Raw genomic sequence first — 17,957 nt, 5'->3', positions numbered from 1 at the left:
TGACGAATTCGTTAAGATTTAAAGTTTAATAATTAGTACCTGCTATCTTAGACAATGTAAGTTAAATGGTGTGCTACACTATATATACTAAACATATATTTTGTTTATGAAAATGGTCAGCATTAGGGTCTGTGACATATAATTAATTCTTTTTTTTTTTCTTTTTTTTTTTGCGCATCAACAGCTGAGGTTATTAGCGCTCGGAGCTTTTTCCAGTGTACTGCCAGCCTCCGGACAGTGTTCTCTCGTTACAGACAACATTGTCCATTACCGGACAGTGAGCTGTAAGAAGCTCCTAGGAAGAGAAAATCTAAGGGTCAGCTGCTGGATTCGAACCCAGGACCTCCGCGTGGGAGTCCAGTATGCTAACCGCTTAGCTAATCCATTCCCTATAATTAATTCTAAACAATATTAATGAAAATGTAATACAGTAAATTACTTAAATGATATTGTTATAAAATTTGAATAAAACACATAAGCTTTATCGTTTCTAAATTGCTGAAATTACAAGCTGAATATGAATGAAATGTTGGGTACTTGCTGATTTATGTACCTTTTATCATTTAATCAACCCTTAAACTTCATTTCTTCTTACAAATTTTTATATATATTTATTTATAAGGTGTAAGTTTTTGTTAAGGAGATTTTATTACCTTTAGTCAGTTGACGCGTCGATAATAATAGCAGTACTTCTGGTTAGTAGGTGTAAGAGTTGAACGTCACTTTAAAGTTACGTAGAGGAGTCCAAACCCCATCATCCTGCCAAATTTTATTAAAATCGGGCTAAGATTTTTCAGAGTTATTAGTAATAACAGTTTTAGAAGGAGCCTTACATACTTCTCTTCCATTTGATGTACACCATCGAAACCCTGCTGAAGTCACATCTACATAAAATTCCAAATCGAATGACACCTCATTCGTGAAAGTCGGTTAGCGCTTTTAGGCGCTACGTTGTTTACAATAAAGGTAACAACAAGAAGAACAATTTCTGAAAATGCCGTTTTTGCCCATTTTCGGCAATGTTTTTCTCGAAATCTAATTGATCTGGGTTGTTGCAAAACATTACAGTTATAAAGAAGTGTTCGCTCTAAATTTTAAAGACGATTGGGGAATTTTATCTTTTATAGAAGATTTAGAAGATATTAAAGAAGAAAAAAGTTGTCAAATTTGGGTGTTTTTGAACGTTACGTTTTATCGTGCAGTTTTTGAGGAACACTCCTTGCACAACTCTCTACCAGTCAGTTTTAATGTATGAGAGGAAAATTTTGACTGATTTTCTGAGTTGGATAACCATAATTTAACCGGAGGAGCCAGTTCAGGAAAGCTTGAGGAGGATGAGTATGTAATTGAAACCATCTGTTCACTGCAAATTCTATGTTTAAAAGAAATGAAACAGCAAAAAATGTAGCAAGAGGAAGTCCTGAGAGTGGGTACATCTGATTTTTTCATCGTGTATGTCCGGTTTAAAGTTCGTGAATGATCGGGCTAGGGGAGAAGTCCCTCCCCCTGTTTATGCCTCTAATGTATGAATCAAGAATAACACAAACCATACCCACACATGTGTTTAGGTCTTCCCCTACCCACCACGTGCGTTATTCCTCTGGCGCAGTTTAAATTAGAAATCCAGCCGCGTTCTACGCAAAACGATACTTCACTGAGCAAATACTCGACTTTTAGATCTCAGTATTATCGAGAATTAAGTACAAAAATACTCTCCACTACACCAACCCTCTCGAAGTGAAATTAAATAAAAATTTATTGTGTGTAATTATCAAGAAAACAGTAAATATTTGGTGAATTTCGTGTCAATCCAAAGGCAAAAAGGAAGAAATTGGAATACTCAATTTTTGGGGTCTTCAATTCTTCAAAGGTGTCCAATAAAAGGTATTTTTTGTTTGTTTCAAGAAAATTGAACTTCTTTTGTGTCTTTATTTTAAATTTCTATTCAACATTAATCGTTAAAAATACATGAAAGACAAAATTACACTCATGTAGGATTAGTACTTTTTTCGTACCTGTAATTGTGATTTTTTATATCTAGTTTTTACCAGAAATATCCGTCTTGAGGATATTGGTTTTCCTAAAAAATGGTCTCCATGTGTTTCCAGCTAGAAACGAAAAATCGCTGTAAGTTTTTGACAGTAACTGAGCTAAGGAATCCTACTGCTGGAAGTACCCATTTAAAGGTTTTTCTAAGTTTTTAAAATTTTCTCACAAATGAATCCTACTTTCGCTTAAACTTAGCGCATTCTTCGCAGTAGTAGATCTTCAACTTTTATGAATATATACAAGGACACTTCTGGAAGAGCGATATGTAGGATTAAATGTTTTTATTAAAATCACAAATTTTGATTAAAAATGGCTTACATAAAAGCCAGATTTTACTGAATATATTATTTCGAAAATTAGAGTAGGAAGCCGACAATGAGCTATTCAAGCAGGTTACCGGAAGTGACCACTTTACTAAATGTAGTTTTCTGTTTGTCGAACTCTTTTTTTTGAAAAGGGTTTCTTCAAACTTTGTATACATGTAGAATTTTTATTTGAAACATTTTCTCGAATAAAACTATTTTTCAGACCACTTATGGAATCACCTATAAAATATTTATAGAAATTAAATATGTAATTGAAATTCCAAATTTGAGAAAGTTGGCTGGAAGTGACACTTTAATAGATTTTTTCACTTTTTGCAATTTATTTTTTAAATCAAAACACACTACACACATGCGTCTCTATAACTTTTATTTAAATTATATTTCATGGAACTGAGCGCAGTTCCTACGGAAATGTGAAGTTCACATTGAAATTGCTGTATATTGCACTGTTCTAACGCCTGAATGCATATTTATTAGCATGATTAATTGAAGCATCTATCTGGTTAATGTAAACAATAAGTTTCAAGCAATTTGATGATGCGACTATGAGAAAGTCGTGTTCGCATCACATGTTTTAGTTTGTCTTACTGATACAGAGTAGGTGTTGCCAACATGTCGAATTCTCTAGGAAACTTGAGTTTTCACAATAAAAAAAATTGGTGTGAACACTTACGGCAGTTTCTGTTACCTCAGTTTTAGTAAGTTTCCTCAAATCTAGACTGAAAATATAGTTAGCTTCAATTTATGCAATATAAATTGATTTTTTTTAAAGAAGTTGTAGCTTACAACTTCCTCAGAACAAGTAGAGTTATTGTTCTACGAAAAAATTTCAAAACGAAGTTTCTCAAACCAAGTTCAAAGAAAACCCTGATAATTAATGTATCCTTTTGATTTTATCCAGTATTGCGGACCTAAACCCATTTTCAATTACTGAAAACTGCAAAAGGTGAACTGAATAGTCGATCTTCGGTGGTCTGAATGAAGGATATTCCTCTAAGTAAATTTGAAAGAAAATAAAATCAATTTTTGCTATCCTATGTGTTTTATTATGGTAGACAATTAAATAAACAGGAGTGAAAAATATTTATTAAGATCTTAGGAAAAATAAATCTCCTCTAATTTCTCAATTTAGCCTCCAACAAGATAGAAGATGAGCAGTATTTTCATCTGATAATTTGCCATATTCCCCGATATAAACAAAAAAAAATCTGATTCAAGGATTCAGGGCTGTTAGAAGTTTATTATATCCATCTGTAGTAGTTCGAGTGAGACAGCACAAGAGTTGAAATAGCTTTTTGCAAAGTTTTGTGGCTAACGCTTGTCTGTAATGTATTAGTTGGTAGAGGGACTGGTAAGTTCTGTTTGAAATCTCTTGTATGTGGTCAGCTCAAGAAGCGAGTTAGAAATAATCAGATCCAATAAGGTAAGATACATATTTAGCACAAAAGGGCAAAAAAAAAAATCCCCCCGAGGAGATTCCAGGGTTTTAAATCCTTAGATTTTCTCTACTTATGAGCTACTTAGGAAGAGACCGTCATGCTTCTTAGTCCATCCGATGTTGGACAATATGTCTGTAACGAAAGAATACTGTCGGAGATCGGTACTGCGCTGAAAAAAAGCTTTAGGCGTTGTAAAAATTTATAGACCCAAATTGTTTGCAAAATTAACGTAGGGAATAACAGTAACCGAAAGGTTTAAGAGGCGCCCGTTAAGCTCAGATGTATTGTGGTACTGGATTCGATTCCTGGTCTTGACCTTGGTTAATGGTTAATAGTAAGAATAAACCTTTAGCCTTTAATGGTTAACATGGGAATAGACAGTAAAGTATGTTTACACAGACAGATACCTGATTTTTTTCTCATAGAACAATTTCTAAAACGGACTTTTCCCTCACCAAAATCTGCATGAAATTAATATCTATTTAATATGAGGATAAAAAGAAAGTAGAGATTCTACAAACTGGGAATACTACTTAGTTAAGTGGGACTACCGTTTGACAGATTTTCTTTAGATTTGAAATTTTACTTAATATTTAGTTGCAATTTATTATGCAGGCTGTGATACATTACTCAGCATGACACTTTGAGGGAAGCCTGCTCCCCTTTCCCCCAAACTACGGCATTATTTTGGTCCTCACATGAATTCTCCTGTGAAAAACTTTCAAATGTTGTTGTTGCTGTCTTGTACTAAATTTCTACATCATTTATTTCAAATTACTTTATATTGTTATTATTATTTTTTGATTTGATTTAATTTTTTTGAACTCACGAGGACCTTTAAGTATGTACTTTTGGTGTAAACTGGTTGTTGGCCTTAGCTACCGCTGTTCTACCGAAATAATTTAATAAAAATTCTACGTTTAAGAGACCGTGAGATTGCAATAAGTGATAGGTCTATTTTTGTTGGTAAGAAAGTCCCAGACTCGCTTGTCATGAAGGGCTGATCACCAGTACAGGAAATCTGGCCAAAGGGCGGAAATGGAGTATACCTGCGTTGCTATCCCTTCAGGCAAAACCTCAATCTCAACTCAGTATATACACACCTTTCTTGTTACTTGGCTGTTAGTGGGGAAGCTTACCCTTCAAAGCCTGTTTGGCCGCCATTACTGTTACTTCTCTCGTGCCCAGTAAGATTGAAAATTGCACTATTGCATGTTTTTTTATTTTGATTTTTCAACGAAAATATTTTCAAATAATTCTTCCCCAAAAAATATATTTTAAAGCAGTTATAGACATGTTAAGGTTGAGGGATTGCCACCTCTAAGGGTATCACTTTTGTGTAATATACTCTTTCATTAACTGCATGATATTTACTGAAATTGAATACTGGATTAACAAATTTAAAAAAAAAATCGATATTAGTACTTTTTAACTGTACATGCTATTCAGTTGTTAGCTTTTCTTTTTTTGCCTAAACTTTTTCTAAAGATTTTTACTTAATACATCATATAGTCGCATTACTTTTATTTGAAACGGGTACTTCGTTTAAGCAAAGTTTTTAGAAAGGGGTGAAGTTATAGTTCCCACAAAAGTACAGTTTTAGTACATAGTACATTTGAACACCTATACAATATTCGTGAGTATCAAATTCACAGCCAAGAATCCAAATTGGGAGGCACTCTCTCACCATTTGTACAGTCATCAGATATGACTGTACAAATCTGGAGTCGTAATTTTTTAGATGATTCAAAAGGTTTCATGAGGCCTGCGACATGATTTTAGGCTTATAGATTTAAAGCTTTTAAAAAATTTTCATTCTATGATGACTGAGGGAGAAGTGTTACTTCATGCTTCCTTGATATATTGTATTACTGGAAATAATGAAAATGTAAGGTTGGTAATCAACTATACTAATTCGTGCTGGCTTTGTATCCCTTCTTCTGTTCATATTCTTAAAAGAAAATAACTTGGATATAATATTCATTCCACCAAGTTATCAAGCATGCAGTATCTATCGGTAGCACGTGCAGCAAATACATATTCTTGTAGTAGCGAGAATATGCAGTATGAAATATTCAATTATCTTATAGGATAAATTCTAAATTATAAGAAAATTTCCATGAAAAGACCAAATATTCATGCTGCAGTGTTTTAGAAAAGTGTTTTTAACAGTTTTTCTTTTATTGTGTGTAGTCAGCATAACTTAATCATGAAAAATCGTAGTGTTAAAATGTATTATTTGATACAGGTACACTATTTCCGAGCTTGGCTATGAAACTTTTTGACAAAATCAGCCAACCTAAAGTGCCACTGTGTTGAATCGATTCTTTTATTTTTTTCAAAAAAAAAATCTCTAAAGTTTTCTTTAAATCGGTAATACTCAAAACGTTTTATTCTAGATAATCTTCCTGAAAAGTGAATTCAAGTTTGGGTGAAGTAAGCACTTCTTTAAATTATCCTTTCAATGTATTTAGAGTTCTAAAACCTCAATAAGTGAAGGATGAGATTAGTAGCTAAATGGTTAGCGTACTGGATTCCAACACGGAGAACCCGAGTTCCGAGTCCAGCTGCTGGTCCTTAGATATTCTCTTCCTAGGAGCTTCTTACAGTTCACTGCGCGGTAACTGCACAGTAACTAGAAAATACTATCCGGTGGCCGAAAAAGCTCCAGATGTCGATGCCTCATTTGTTAGCATGACGGAAATGTTGAGCCCCCTAACGTTATCATCGTATATCTCCTTATTCAATGCAGTTGGAAAGATGCAATTTTTCACAATTCTAAAGGTAAATTAGTACCATATTTGTACATATTTTCTGAAAGTTTACAGTATAACTTTATATTTGGTAAATTTCATTTTCGAGAAAAAAGATTTGCAGGTGAACGTTGATCCAAATGCGCTCACAACTGTTTGTTCCAGATTTCTCATATTAGAAAATTGTTCTTGACATAAGTGTTATAAAAATCTATTTTTTATTGTGAGGTTCCCAAAATGTGCTTTAGTTCATTATTACTTCGTAAGTCAGTCAGTTCCAATTGGAGATAATAAGCAAATTTGGTAAAATTAGGATGAATCTCGCGGGCCATAAGATTATTCATGGCGGGCCGCGGGTTGGCCACCGCTGGTCTAAATTCTAGGAGTGGATTTTGTTCATCTTCTGGCTCTCCATCATACCTTGCCAGACAAGATTATGTGTCGGCCGCTTTTTAAACACGTGGAAAATCATAGAGTCATTCCAGCTTGTGAGTATCCTGTACATTGTCTAGAAGCTGAGAGGCGCTAATAAAGACTGCTGTCGGTGCGCCAAAAGAGTCTTAATTAAATTTTAAAATATACATTTTGTATTAATAATCCCATGGGTTTTGAATGAATACAATGAATCCAAACGTGGATTAGTTTTGAGCATTCCCTCTGCCAGTCCCCAGTTTACATTTGTGTTGTGATCTATTTGTCCTGAAGATTTAGAATTTCTAACCTCCCCAAGTACGTAAGTAGGGTTGATCGGGTCCGCAGTACTGGGTAACATCGGTAAGTATTCGACACTTTCATCTGTCATCAGAAGTTGATGAAAACTGGATGTAGAATTTAATTTCTGCTTTCTAAACTTCATCACACCACGTAACAACCAAGTTCTTAGATTAATTGGTTGTAAGAAAGCTAGCTATGTCTACTTTTACTAAGGCGTTTGTGATTATGTAGCTTTGGCAAGGTTAGTTGGCAGCCTTCCATAAACTGACCAATGTATTGGTCTTCCGGAAATTCTATTTCCGTTCCAATGTAAACAAGCATTTCCTGAGATTTTCTACGACTATAAACTGTAGCTTTGAGCAGTTTGAGCTCACTAATTAACTAAACTAGGGTGGGGAAAATTGCAGGAAATTGGTCAATAGTCATGTAACAGCTGTCGTAGGCTGAATTTTCCCAATGGTACGTACTCTTGGGAATATAGTTAGAGAAATACTGATAAGTCTGGTCTAAACTTTTAATGACTGTTCAGACTGCAAATGTTGGTCTCGATTCTTTACCATTCATTTAATGCAACAAGTTTTGTGGAGTCTCGAAACCACAACTTAAAACAAATTCTATTTATAGAGAACTTTAACATGTGTCCCAGGAATAGTGTAAAAGTACTGCGTTAAGTAGTAAAATCGTGGAGGTAAAATAACTATCCCTCTTTTGGTTCTAATATTAGGGTTACTATTTTTAGGTAATTCAGTTGCCGAATTTAGATTTCTTTTCTAAACTAATGGGTTTAGGAAATTACTTTGAAAAAAATATTAGTGTTAACTACTAGTTCTTCTAGTGGTGTTTATACTGAAATTTTCGCTTAATATGAACCAAGGAGTGTTAGCCCTAGGCTAGATCAGTTGGAATTAAATACTTGAATAACCAAACTGCATGTAAGTAGAGAAATAAACTATGCAACTTATGAGCGACTCTCGGCATAACGAGGCAGGGGCTAATTCTAAATTCTGACCCACAGCATATTTTCCACATCAGAACAAACTTTTCTGTTACAAAGTTCAAAATATTCTATAGTATTACATAAAACTGGCATACCGAACTACGTGTGACTAGAAAATGGCATAGAAAAATATGCTTTAAGAAGTGTAATTCTGATGAAGAACAGATCCATTAACTAGGAAATCGCAACCTTTATATGAGAACTCTCCTACATCTATATATACAGAAACATAAATCTATCCGTTGTAAGCATTCTATGCATAATTCGGTAACCTAAACATTGGATGTAAGTTTAGATTGATAGGCTTCTTGGGGATGGCCAGTCAGCCTACAAAAGTTATACATGAAATTTGTAAATGAAATGTTCACGACGGTTTTATTTATTTATTTTACTTTTTGCTCTACGCGCATGCAATCCAAAAGCAGATTGTGTTTTTAAATATCTTTCATGGAAAACAAAATACAAAAATGCGTTTGTTTAAAAAAAGCGTTCCAACATGTAAATACTACCTCTGAGGTTGAATGCATTCGTTTAAAAAACTGCTCGTGATGTTTCTAAGTCCGGGTGATCATTTTTCTCAGATAGCAGCACTATGCTGACGGCTACTTGTGAGCTGTGTTAAGATTCGTACAAACTTAATAATTTCGTGAATTTCGGACTAGACTAAATTCATGCTTTTAATTTAAGGATAAAGTAGAAATTTTCAAATTATGAAAATCACGTAATGAATTGTTAGTGAAAAACATACAATTCAATGAGAATGGAAAAACGACTTTGAAGAGTAAATTGTGTTGGTCTGCCAGTGCACAATTATAGTTTGGTGCTGAAGTACTTTCAAGTCTGATTTAGCCCTAGTATTTATTTTCGTATTAAGGAGAACTATTACTGATACGCTGACCTTGAGTGCGAATTAAGTTCACACATACAGGCATCAGTTATACCGACTACCTCAGAGACAAGGTGACGCCTCAAATCTTGGCACACTACCCTAGACTATTAATACCCACAGATATACTTGTATCTAACAAACATTTCCTCTATAACCAAAACTATAATTTCCCAGTGAAAGAGAACTGGATAGTTTTAGACACTATAAATTTATAAAAGTTTTTATAAAAAAAGACTCTCTGGCCATTGCCGAATGTCCTTCCTCTTGTAATTTAGGGCCTGACAAATTATAAACCAGAACTTTCTCTTGAACTGAGTAAGAGATTGTACAGAAAGAGATAACAATAGGTCCAATTTTCAATGTTCAGTTTTTACAGGGAATACAAATTTTGAAGTCTCATACATGATTAAAAAAACTGGATTGTTTTGTTTTATATTACTTTTCACAGACTGATCTAATTTCATGTATAAGAGGTGATAATTAAACCCAATTCAGTAACGTATCAGTTTGTTTAATAGATTTTGTCGTTAAGAAGTATCGGAAATCCCGAGATCAACGCCCAGTCATTTAAGATCTCTGAATTATACAACAATATAATATAATAATGCTACAATTAACTAATAATTTATTAATAATTATTACAGAATGTAGCTTAAAAAATCAGGTTTTGTTTTTAATATAGTTAAAAATATTTTATTATAACAACCTTTTCCTGTAACATTTGGTTTGTCCACTCTCTATAATATTTTGTTACGTCTGTAAATTATGATTGTCGTTGATAACTTTGCCCAGCTCAGATATTCTAAACTTGAATAAATTCTTTAAATAAATTCAAATAAATATATTTGAATAAATTCTCTAAATTCTTTGTACATCGCGTACCACAAGCACAGAGTTCGTACTTTCTTTCATCCCATGAGTTATAAGTTGGGGAACGAAAAAGACGTATGAGTGTTCACACCAATTTTTTAGAATTTGAGATATTTTTGATGGGGCATTTCTTTGTAATGGATGGCTCATTACAAACCTCAGAAGTTGTCGCCCCATAAATTTTAAAAATAATAATAAAATTAAATAAAATAAGGATTAATCAAAATCAGCTAACCAGGAATAGCCAGTTTGCCAACTGAACCGTGTTTTCGTTTTTTTTTTTTCTGTTCTCGAAGTCAGTACGAATTATTTTCCTTAAACGTAGCTTGCAAACTGCGTAAGTGTAAGTCTTTTACTTTTATTAATCCGAGAGCCGCCATTTCGGGGTAATTTCAAGGGGAGTACGCTAATCACACTTCTTGAGTGCGTGCTCAGTTACACAGCATTCCTTACATGTGTTTGTGGGTTCATGAATGCCGCGGTGACGCTTTATAGAAGCACGGCGATACGGGGTAGCGAAAATATAAAAGTAAGCTTAAAAAAAATAAAAAAAACAATAAATTATCAACATCAGATGTAGTTGTCAGTGAACAAAACAAAAAAATAATTAAAATTAACTCGCAATAAACTCATTGTAAACCTAGATGCGCAACAGCGAAGTTTAGGTAAAAGAAAACCCAAATTAAAAACACACTAAATTTCATTATAATTTCATAATGATTCTGTGTATGAATCATTGAAGTAGCGATATGTCTACATGTGACATCTTGTTAAAAGACAGATAAAATTGAATCGTACTTAATACTAAGTCCCAAAGTTCATCAGCTCTGGCGTGGCAGACGCCATCTGCCACACACATGTTTAACCACTTTTAACTACGTACACAACCTGAATGTCAAGTTAGAATTTTGTGTACCAGCAGTAAGAATTACTGGCTTGCGGGCATGTTTTACGTAAGGATACATTGATGTACTCAAAAATATGGTCTCCTCTTACAGCAAAGTTATAACTAGGGAACGGATTCGTATGTATTTACATATTTTTTTCTAGGCAATTTACAGACGTTTTTCAACTAGAAGTATTCATACTGACACTTTTTAAGCCGTTTGAGTCTACTTTTATTTCATATATTTGGATGTTATCGCATATTTATACATATTTGATTAAAATAAATAAATATTTCTACATATTTAATTAATCAAAATATGTACATATTTTTTCATATTTTTCATTTTGGGCATATTTTCATAATTGGGAGGTGGTTGACAGGAACTGTGAACCACAGACTGTAGGGCTGTGAATCACAGTGGGTACAATGGTTATTGTAATTTACACAGAATGCTGCTAAACAGTGACGGGCACTTGTTAGTTCTTTGAAGTTGTCTGACGTTGTCTGTTCTTTCAGCTCGTTCGTTGAAGTGTCCAATTCATTTCGTTCGGTCACTTAGTGTATTCTTTTTTGGGTGAAATGCCACGAACATCGGCCTCAAATAAACAACTGGTTGCTAAATATCTTCGCGAGTTTCCAGCAGAACTTTTTCGAAGTGATGGAGACATTTTGTACTGCACAGCTTGTGACAAGCGCGTTTCTTGCTCTCAACGTTCCCAAGTCACCCAACATATTGCCACCGGATCGCACATAGAGAATAAAAACAGAAAGAAAGAGAGGACGTCCTATCAAGCCTTCCTTACATCTCCATCATCAAGTAAGTCTACTCTGAGTACAGATCTGTGTCGGGCTTTGGTTAGAGCAGATATCCCTTTCCACAAACTTAAAAATCCTCATTTCAAAGGATTCTTAGAGACCTATATTGGGAAAAAATGCCTGACGACAGCACTCTGCGGAAAAACTACCTGGAAGATATCTATAAAGATACACTAACCAAAATTCGAGAACATATCAAAGATGGACCGATTTGGGTGTCAATTGATGAAACCACTGACGTTGAGGGCAGGTATATTGCCAATGCAGTTATTGGAAAACTTGACAGTGATGCTGATGTGGATTCAAAGCCATTCCTTTTGAACTGTGAGGTTCTCGAAAAATGCAATCATTCCACCATTTCACGATTCTTCGATGCTTCAATGCATATCCTATGGCCCAGTGGAGTTTTGAACGAAAAAGTTCTTTTGTTTCTCTCTGATGCTGCCCCCAACATGGTCAAGGCTGGGCAATCTATTCAGGTATTTTATCCTAAGATAATTCATGTGACGTGTATTGCTCATGCCTTGCATCGAGTAGCAGAAACTGTCCGATCTTTGTTCAGTGACGTAGATTCCTTAATCTCCTCGGTTAAAAAAGTGTTCTTAAAAGCACCAAGTCGCATTAAAATGCTAAAAGATCTCTATCCAGACTTGTGCCTTCCAGCAGAACCAATATTGACAAGATGGGGTACTTGGCTGGAAGCAGCTCAGTATTACTATGAAAACTACAATAAAATCAAGAATGTCCTTTCACATCTCGAAGACGAAGCAGTAGAAGCGATAAATACAGCCAAGTCTTTATTCGAGAAACCTAATTTAAGGAACGACCTTGCATTCATTTCTGACAATTGCGTATTTCTTGCACAAGCCATTACCCAACTTGAGTCCCAAAATGTTCGACTGACAGAAAACGTGTCCAACGTTAAAAAATCATCGAAAAGGTGGAAGGAATACCTGGGAGTAAGGGAGATCTGATCAGATCAAAACTGGTAGAAGTACTGAGCAAGAACAAAGGGTGGGAGACCATCTGCCAGATTTCTGATATTATCAGTGGAACAGAAGTCACCTCAGAACATCGTGTACCCTTTACAACCAACGAGATAACTTCTTTCAGCTAGGCACCTATAACATCTTTAGATGTTGAACGATCTTTTAGTGGTTACAAGTCCATCTTACGCCCAGATCGTCGTCACTTAACGTTCCAACATTTGAAATTTCATGTGGTTGTAAACAATTTCGAAAAGTGAAGTTTTCAAAATTGAAAATTTAACACATCTTTTTATAAATAGTAAAAATGTTCTTTGTTGTATAAATCATTATAACTTGTAAAAACAAATTATTTTGTTCCTAATAAATTATTATAAATTGTAAAAATGTTCTTTTCTTGTATAAATAATTATAACTTGCCAAAAAAAAAAAAAAATTCCATTTTCATAAAAAAAAATGTCCATTTTACTTAAATATTCCAGAAAATATTTTAAGAAAATCACATATTTTCCACATAATTGACGAAAATAAATGCATATTTTAATTAAATATTTGGCATTTTTAAATATATAAAAATCCGTTCCTTAGTTATAACTCACCTTGTTCCTCTGAACTTTGAGTTATTACTTGACAGTAATAATAACTAAAACTGTACTTAGGATAAAATTGTGACGTGACTAATTCCTCCAGAACCCCTTTTAAAATGACTTATTCAAGATGAAAAAAAAAGTCGTAAATTAATAAAAGTAAAGTTTCAGGCGGGGATTAACGTCCAACTACCAATTAGGTGTCATGGACGGTGGCGGAAGCACATACTTTATTACTAATGTTTTTCTGACAAATAAAAAGTAGCTACACGCTGGACTCGAGCTGGGGATCTCTTAATTACGAATTCTCGCTTCATAACCACTGCACTAACACCCACCCGCCCCATTATACAAGTTGATTCGTAAAGTAGAAGTGATGCTTCTAAATATCATTACTATAGTGGCCTAAAAAACGTAGATGCACAAATAGCGTAGAGGAGAAACCTACGGCAAAAGTAATTCATAATTAGTCTGCATACTTTGTTTACATTAGTATAATAAGGCTTGGAGCCCATTAGGACGAGTATCTGCTGATGCGTCGCACAGGACTAGCAGCGCTTAGTGTTGAAATACAGTGTGGAGGGCATGTGTGGCTGAGAGTTCGGCATTTTGGAGAAAAAACCGTCGGCCTTTAAACTTTACTCGGGATTCTTACTGCAGAATGTTAGGACTAATCAGACTGGAAGGTACTTAAACAAAAGAGGGCCACATCAGGTATTCTGGGTCGTGCTGACACGGAAACTGACTTGCAATTTCTAGAACAATGAATTGAGCTTAGAATGCTGACAACATTTGGATGATGTTAGCCCCAGTTAAAAATCTTTTAAAATGCGTAGTTTGAAAAATTTATGGTTTTCTGGAAAAATCCTACTCGTATTGAAAGTATTTTCTAGTCAATCAATGAGTTGGTTTGGCATCTCTCTAACATGCCATTTGGTGTAATGTGAAGTCAAAATTGATTGAAAGTGCCACTTTACGGAGAGACTGTTGAATGTTTCAGGATTTTTCGAAAATGGTGCCACTAAGTGAATATTTAATATAAGTTCAAAGTTTTTTTTTTTTTTTTTTTTTTAATTTATTCTGCTAACCGAAGTAAGAATTAGCCGCATTAAAATATGACCCATTACTTTGTTATTTGAGAGATGCTTTATTAAATCCTACTATGTGGGATCTAATTCGGGTCTATGAATTGGACAGTAGGATTTCTAGATGCTGGTAGTTGGGCTTAACTGCCCATGATTGCTCTATTATGCAGCAACTTCTAGCTCATTATCCAATTGAATACTAACTACTAACAAGCATCCCAGCATTCTTCAAATTCAATTCTCATTTGCTTTAAACTTGGGATCTATAATGCAATTTATTTCAGTTTAGTTACAAATAATTGAACCGGTTTGCTATCGTACTACCCTGTCTCAGTGATGAGAGCAGCGTGATTCCCTAATTTTCACAAGGAACGATCACAAAAAGTTTCGAGGACAAGGTGTCACCAAATCTCTTTCGCATGAAAGGTTTTAAAACTACACAACAATGCAAAAATTACCTAAACTAATCTAAACTGAATTGAAATAACCACATGACTATCTTTTCCTAAACAGTCCATGTTGATTAATGTCGAACTTAAAACCAATATATACCTTTAAAAAAAAAAAAAAAAAAAACACACTGATTGAAAGCGTATGATGAGGCAAATTTTGATTCTCTCTTAGTAAACTAAAAACAATTTTCAATCATGCCCTCATGCGGTAAATGTAGTAGAGTATTGTTAATCATGTTTGGTGACGCATTCATTTATCTAAAGAGAAAAAAGTTCATGTTTTCCAAGCTTTTGACCTAGGCACATCTTCAGGGCTGATACTTATTTTAAAACTGAACTTTATTTTATATCTCGGATGTAAATAATTAATTAATCTTATGTTTTATTATAATGTTAAAGTAATAGTGTAATAACAATGATAAGAAGAAGAAAATGAATTTGTGGAATTACAAGATTTTGAATGCACTATTATCGAACCGGTATTATAACCGTAGTTATTTTCGTAGTGTTATTATCCTGAGAAATGTAGAATGTACCAACAACTCTATTTGTATGGAGATCTCCTCCAAAACAAATATACAAAACATAATAAATATCATATCATATTAATAAATATCTAATACCTTACGGGTCCCGTGGTAATTTTTCAGACTAGTTAGCTGATTGTCTGAAAGATACAAAACTAGTTGTTAAGGGAAGTACATATTAGTTATTTCTTACTTTATTAATGGTAATTCGTACGACGGTCCTTGATACTATTCTTCTTTAAAGATGTTGCATTTGATAAGACGCGGAACATCTTACATTAGTAGAGGATTAATTTAAACATTTAAAAATAGTTTGCAATATGAATGATGTGTCCATTCTGAAGATAATATAACTTGGCTCCATTACCGGAATAATAATGTCTTTCCGTGAATCCAACTAACAAATATCGCTTGGCAGGTGTCAACTCAGCCTTACCAGTACAAAAAGGTCATTCTAATATGCTTTTGATTGTCTTCGTACAAGATTTGGGTGTCATTTTTGACTCTCGGCTCACTTTTTTTGAATACTTCAGTAATTAGTCGTTGAACATTAATAAAGGCTTAATTTTTTGAAACACCAGAGCTTAATTAACATCAAATGTCTTATAATTTTGTAGTGTGGTCTAGTGAGAGATAAATCAGATGGAGTACGATAGCTGCATCTGGTCGCCTTGTAGTCTGAAGAACTGTTCGTCACTTGATCAAATTTAAAATCAGCTTCTCAAGCATCGGTTATCAAAGACAAGATCCGATTGTATTACTCTCAGTCCTTAGAAATTATACATTCATCCAGCCCGTTTAACTGCTCCAAATCTCTTCTGGAGCGACCCTACCTTTCACACTCAAAAAAGGTATATGGTAGGCGTCATCTCTCACTCCTGGACAATATACACAATCTTCTTGAGCCTCCTTCCCCGTCCTCTTGAGGTATGCTCTGAAAAGGCCGTGCCCACTCAAGAGTTGGGCAAGGTAGAAGTCTACTTCTCCGAACGACCGCCTTATCTAGATGCTTACGAGTATATCTCTCGTATATCTCTGATATCTCTCGTATATCTCTGATATCTCTCGTATATCTCTGATATACCTCGTATATCTCTGATGAGCCTGGCCGTCCATCCGCCATACTGCTCCTCGTCCCATAATAATAATATAATAATACAAATAATAATAATAATATAATTATAATAAAAAATAATAAAAGTAATATGTAATAGGGAAGGATTAACTATGCGGTTAGCGAATTGGATTCCCACTCGCAAATCCTGGGTTTGAATCCAGCTGCTGGCCCTTAGATTTTCTCTTTCTAGGAGCTTCTTACAGCTCACTGCCCAGTGTTGTCTGTAACGAGAGAACACTGTACTGAGGCCGGCAGTGCACCAGAAAAGCTCTTTAACTTTTAATAATAATAATAAGTAATTTTGTTTATGTTTGCACCTGTGGCATATATTTAGGTTGTTGTCAACAATACTTAATTAACAAAACCTTTCAAGAACTCTATTTGTAATACGTAACAATCTGTGTAACGCTCTTAGTGAGCTGGACCATAAAGAAATAGTAAATATGTATGATTTATGTTAATTTTGATGTTTATCTTTAGTTCCAAATTTCAATGAGACTTTCCCTATATTTTGTACAAATAACTTTAATGTACCTGTTAATACATTAATGTATTAATGTACTCAGTCCCGAATCCATTTTATACTACTTGTAGAGATTCCCCTGTACGGTTTGTCTTAAAAATGAAATAAGTTTTATTTTACTGTTACGAGCTAAGTGTTATTGTATATTTCTTCCGTTTGCAGATTTACTTTAAAAAAAAAAAAATTTCTGCTTAACTCCCATTGTATCTCTATATTTTCAATAACTAGAGCGGTCTCTGATTGAAGTCCAAAAAATCTGATGTCTTTAGAAAAGTCGTTTGTTTTCTTTAACTTGGAATTTTTAGCTTCACTTTAGTGCAGATTAATATTAGTAGGTATTTGTAAACGTATATGCGTGGGTGTCTGTGGTTACTTTATTTTAATGATATTTATTTCTATTTTCCTAGGACTATCTTTGCGCCGAAGAAGGAACTGTTGGTGAAGGCAATGAGGAATTCAAGTTACGAGTTTGTCAGTGAGCCGTGACTTCGGCTGGCATTCGGGGAATCTTCTAAATTATTGATTAAAAACTAAATCTAATGCATTCTTAGAAACGTAAGTTGTTGAAGAGTAATTTATTTCTACTGTACGATCTCTCAGGAACTGCTGAAGTGTAACAAAAGTCTTTGCTTGTTTGGCTGTTTTACTTTAATGAAATATTAAAAGTAAGACAACAGTTTATTCCTTACAAAGTAATCCATTGTTTAATATAAAAACAACTGCATTAAAGTTAAACAATTAGTAGTGGTGGTGAGCGTTCTACTCCCGCCGGAGGGATTTACCTATATTCGAGCCGTAAAATTTTTCCTATCGCTGTTCCCTGCTTTGGTCTTCCATTTGTCCATTTGATTTAAATTATCTGGTAATAGTGGTGACTGCTTTAAAATTCCGATGCTTTGCTAATAGCCGTAAAGATGATAACCCTTAATAAAAGAAAA

The 17,957-nt window shown here is 34.2% G+C and overlaps 1 protein-coding gene across 5 annotated transcripts in view; it reads left to right on the top strand.

Annotated features, from left to right (window-relative positions):
- The first annotated feature begins 1,607 nt into the window (after positions 1–1,607).
- The window catches only part of LOC141459123 (fibroblast growth factor receptor homolog 1-like), a 64,204-nt gene continuing 47,854 nt past the window's right edge, over positions 1,608–17,957 (top strand). For 4 of the 5 annotated variants that reach the window (XM_074137756.1, XM_074137755.1, XM_074137753.1 and 1 more), the window contains exons 1-2: positions 1,608–1,884; positions 17,427–17,574. The gene's annotated coding sequence lies outside the window, so the exon portion shown is untranslated. The remainder of the gene's footprint in view (positions 1,885–17,426; positions 17,575–17,957) is intronic. The other variant, XM_074137752.1, reaches the window with a different exon arrangement.

Source organism: Rhodnius prolixus, unplaced genomic scaffold (genome assembly GCF_049639745.1).
Source record: "Rhodnius prolixus isolate KJV_2025 unplaced genomic scaffold, Rpr scaffold_11, whole genome shotgun sequence".
Lineage (NCBI taxonomy): Eukaryota > Metazoa > Arthropoda > Insecta > Hemiptera > Reduviidae > Rhodnius > Rhodnius prolixus.
The sequence above is the reverse complement of the archived record's forward strand: the minus strand, read 5'-3'. Positions and strand labels throughout refer to the sequence as shown.